This window comes from Zophobas morio, unplaced genomic scaffold, assembly GCF_036711695.1.
Source record: "Zophobas morio isolate AGI-343-1 ecotype UQ-CSIRO unplaced genomic scaffold, CSIRO_AGI_Zmor_V1 ptg000008l, whole genome shotgun sequence".
NCBI lineage: Eukaryota > Metazoa > Arthropoda > Insecta > Coleoptera > Tenebrionidae > Zophobas > Zophobas morio.
This window is the reverse complement of record NW_026972113.1, coordinates 10,021,741-10,026,219: the sequence shown is the minus strand read 5'-3', so window position 1 is coordinate 10,026,219 and position 4,479 is coordinate 10,021,741. Positions and strand designations below refer to the sequence as shown.

Here is a 4,479-nt window from a genome sequence, read left to right as displayed (position 1 = left end):
TATAGCCGTAAAGGAGTAATGGTTTTCAATACGTTTCGGTTAATAGACGTATTTTAAATGTTAAGCACGGTTGTAGATTACAATACGAGTTTTAGCTGCAGGAGAAATTTTAATTAATGCGGTTTTAGCGTACATAATGCACTCTGCACTTTCATCTTAATATGTAGTCCAAGGACAAATGTGTTAGAAGATGGCGAGTTCTAGTCTCGCTTTCCAACGTCCGAACGTTATTTATGGGTCCGAGGCACCTGGCAACGAAATATTAATAAAAAGGAATTTTTTCGGGGTTTTTTTATAATTGTTTATAGTTTTTAATGATTAGGTTACTCCCACCCAAAATCTGATGACGTCAAACAGGTGTCAAAAGTTTCGCATTAACGACAATATTAGTTAATATATACGGTATTGCATGATATTAATTTTCTTATAAAATGTAGGGGACATCTACACTAATCTCTAACAACATGAACCAACGGCTCGTTGGCTCAGATGGTTAGAGCGCCGAACTGATTACTTCAATTCTCGGAGGACGTGGGTTCGAGTCCCACACGAGCCCTTTTTTTTTCTTGTTTAAAAACTTTAATTTCAAAAATAAATATTTGAAACTTTGCCAGATTTAATTTCGGCGATTCTTGACAAAATAAAATTGAAATTAGTACTATGTAAACAATTAAGACCTTGTTTTTTTTACAGAATGTAAAAATTTTCCGGGGTCAGTGGTGTCTTTTTCCTTTTTGGAAAAATTTAAAACAATCTCGAGGTTTCTTGCGTCTGTTTAAAGAACTAAATGAATTTTGGGGGTCCCTAAATGTTTTTTTTTTATGTTCTTTTTCTATTTGAAAAAATTGAAAAGAATCTCAGGGGCCTCTGGTGCCTTTTTTTATTCTCAAGAACTTGGCGAGTCTTCATGATGTGTTTTTTTTTTAAGAATACAAAAGAACCTCGAAATCTCTGGTGCCTTTTTTCTTTTTGATAAAACTTAAAGAATCTCTGGGTCTCCCTATGTCTTTCTAAATTATGCAGAAGAATCTTCTGGATCCCTAGTGTCATTTTCCTTTTTGGAAAAATTTAAAACAATCTCGAGGTTTCTTGTGTCTCTTTAAAGAACTAAATCAATTTTGGCGGTCCCTAAATGCTTTTTTTTTTACTCTAAAAAATCTCGAGCGGAGAAGGTCCCATACTTCCATAGTGTTGTTTTTAAATAATTCAAAGGAATCTTCGGGGTTCTTGATGTTCTTTTCTTATTTGGAAAAATTGAAAAGAATCTCAGGGGCCTTTGGTGTCTTTTTTTATTTTCAAGAACTTGGGGAGTCTTCATGATGTGTTTTTTTTTAAGAATACAAAAGAACCTCCGGAATCCCTGGTGCCTTTTTCCTTTTTGATAAAACTTAAAGAATCTCTGGATCTCCCTATGTCTTTCTAAATTATCCAGAAGAATCTTCTGGATCGCTAGTGTCATTTTCCTTTTTGGAAAAATTTAAAACAATCTCGAGGTTTCTTGTGTCTCTTTAAAGAACTAAATGAATTTTGGCGGTCCCTAAATGCTTTTTTTTTTACTCTAAAAAATCTCGAGCGGAGAAGGTCCCATTCTCCCATAGTGTTGTTTTTAAATAATTCAAAGGAATCTTCGGGGTTCTTGATGTTCTTTTCTTATTTGGAAAAATTGAAAAGAATCTCAGGGGCCTTTGGTGTCTTTTTTTATTTTCAAGAACTTGGGGAGTCTTCATGATGTGTTTTTTTTTAAGAATACAAAAGAACCTCCGGAATCCCTGGTGCCTTTTTCCTTTTTGATAAAACTTAAAGAATCTCTGGATCTCCCTATGTCTTTCTAAATTATCCAGAAGAATCTTCTGGATCGCTAGTGTCATTTTCCTTTTTGGAAAAATTTAAAACAATCTCGAGGTTTCTTGTGTCTATTTAAAGAACTAAATCAATTTTGGCGGTCCCTAAATGCTTTTTTTTTTACTCTAAAAAATCTCGAGCGGAGAAGGTCCCATTCTCCCATTGTGTTTTTTTAAATAATTCAAAGGAATCTTCGGGGTTCTTGATGTTCTTTTTCTATTTGGAAAAATTGAAAAGAATCTCAGGGGCCTCTGGTGCCTTTTTTATTCTCAAGAACTTGGGGAGTCTTCGTGATGTGTTTTTTTTTTAAGAATACAAAAGAACCTCCGGAATCCCTGGTGCCTTTTTTCTTTTTGATAAAACTTAAAGAATCTCTGGATCTCCCTATGTCTTTCTAAATTATCCAGAAGAATCTTCTGGATCGCTAGTGTCATTTTCCTTTTTGGAAAAATTTAAAACAATCTCGAGGTTTCTTGCGTCTGTTTAAAGAACTAAGTGAATTTTGGCGGTCCCTAAATGCTTTTTTTTTTTACTCTAAAAAATCTCGAGCGGAGAAGGTCCCATATTCCCTTAGTGTTTTTTTTTAATAATTCAAAGGAATCTTCGGGGTTCTTGATGTTCTTTTTCTATTTGGAAAAATTGAAAAGAATCTCAGGGGCCTTTGGTGACTTTTTTTTATTCTCAAGAACTTGGGAAGTCTTCATTATGTGTTTTTTCTTAAGAATACAAAAGAATCTCCGGAATCCCTGGTGCCTTTTTTCTTTTTGATAAAACTTAAAGAATCTCTGGGTCTCCCTATGTCTTTCTAAATTATGCAAAAGAATCTTCTGGATCCCTAGTGTCATTTTCCTTTTTGGAAAAATTTAAAACAATCTCGAGGTTTCTTGCGTCTGTTTAAAAAACTAAATGAATTTTGGCGGTCCCTAAATGTTTTTTTTACTCTAAAAAATCTCGGGCGGAGAAGGTCCCATACTCCCATAGTGTTTTTTTAAATAAGTCAAAGGAATCTTCGGGGTTCTTGATGTTCTTTTTCTATTTGGAAAAATTGAAAAGAATCTCAGGGGCCTCTGGTGTCTTTTTTTTATTCTCAAGAACTTGGGGAGTCTTCATGATGTGTTTTTTTTTAAGAATACAAAAGAACTTCCGGAATCCCTGGTGCCTTTTTTCTTTTTGATAAAACTTAAAGAATCTCTGGGTCTCCCTATGTCTTTCTAAAATATGAAGAAGAATGTTTTGGATCCCTAGTGTCATTTTCCTTTTTGGAAAAATTTAAAACAATCTCGAGGTTTCTTGTGTCTGTTTAAAGAACTAAATGAATTTCAGCGGTCCCTAAATGTTTTTTTTTACTCTAAAAAATCTCGAGCGGAGAAGGTCCCATATTCCCATTGTGTTTTTTTTAATAATTCAAAGGAATCTTCGGGGTTCTTGATGTTCTTTTTCTATTTGGAAAAATTGAAAAGAATCTCAGGGGCCTCTGGTGACTTTTTTTTATTCTCAAGAACTCGGGGAGCCTTCATGATGTGTTTTTTTTTAAGGATACAAAAGAACCTCCGGAATCCCTGGTGCGTTTTTTCTTTTTGATCAAACTTAAAGAATCTCTGGGTCTCCCTATGTCTTTCTAAATTATGCAGAAGAATCTTCTGGATTCCTAGCGTCATTTTTCTTTTTGGGAAAATTTAAAGGAACCTCGAGGTTCCTTTGTGTCTTTTTAAATAATCTGCAAGAATCTATAAAGTCCCTAAAGTGTTTTTTCCCTAAGAAATCTCACCGTACGTCACACTGTGTCTTTTTAAATCACGTAAAAGAAGCTTCGGGGTTCTTGGTGTCTTTTTTGTGTTTTGAAAAATTGAAAAAGATTCCTGGGGGCCCCTACTGTTTTTTTTTAATCTAAAAAGTCTGGGGGGTTCCGTTGTGTTTTTTTTTAAACGCAAAATGATCTCCGGGATCACTGGTGTTGTTTTTCTTTTTAGAAGAATCCCGAGGTCTCTTTGTGCCTTTCAAAAAAATTCAGAATAATTTTTTGAGTATTTTTTTTACTTTTTAGGAATTTAAAAAAAAATCTCGAGGTCCGCTTTTGTCTTTTTAAAGACTCTGAGGGGTCCCTAAAAGTATTTTTTCTTTGATTCTAAAAAGTCTCAGACGTGGGTCCCATTGTGACTTTCTAAATAATAAAAAAAATATCCGGGATCCTTGGTGTCTATTTTTTTTTTTTGCTAACATTGAAAAGAATCTTAGACGCCCCTGGTGTTTTTTTTTCTTAATCCTAAAGAATCTGGGAATTCCTTTGTGTCTTTTTAAAAACGCAAAAGAATCTCCGGGATCCTGCCACATGTTTTCTTTTTGGAAAAAAATCTAAAGAGTCTGTAGGCCTTTCTAAAGGATCTAAAACATGTTAGGGGTATAAAAAATGTACAAGAATCTTTAGGGTCCTTGGTGCCCTTGTTGGTTTTTTGAAAAATTTTAAAAATCTCGATCCCCTTGTTCTTTTAAAGAATTTCGGGGGCCTCTAAAGAGTTTTTGTTTATTCTAAAAAAACTTGGATCTCATATCTTTTAAATAATAGAAAAGAATCTTTGGGGTTCTTTGTGTCGTTTTTCTTTTAGAAAAAATTGAAATAAATCTTGGGGGCCCCTAGTG

The 4,479-nt window shown here is 34.1% G+C and overlaps 1 non-coding gene across 1 annotated transcript; it reads left to right on the top strand.

Moving 5' to 3' along the window:
• The first annotated feature begins 474 nt into the window (after positions 1–474).
• Trnai-gau (transfer RNA isoleucine (anticodon GAU)) lies at positions 475–556 on the top strand. The gene is given in 2 exon segments: positions 475–512; positions 521–556. It is a non-coding gene; the product is annotated as a tRNA-Ile (tRNA).
• Positions 557–4,479: the final 3,923 nt, after the last annotated feature.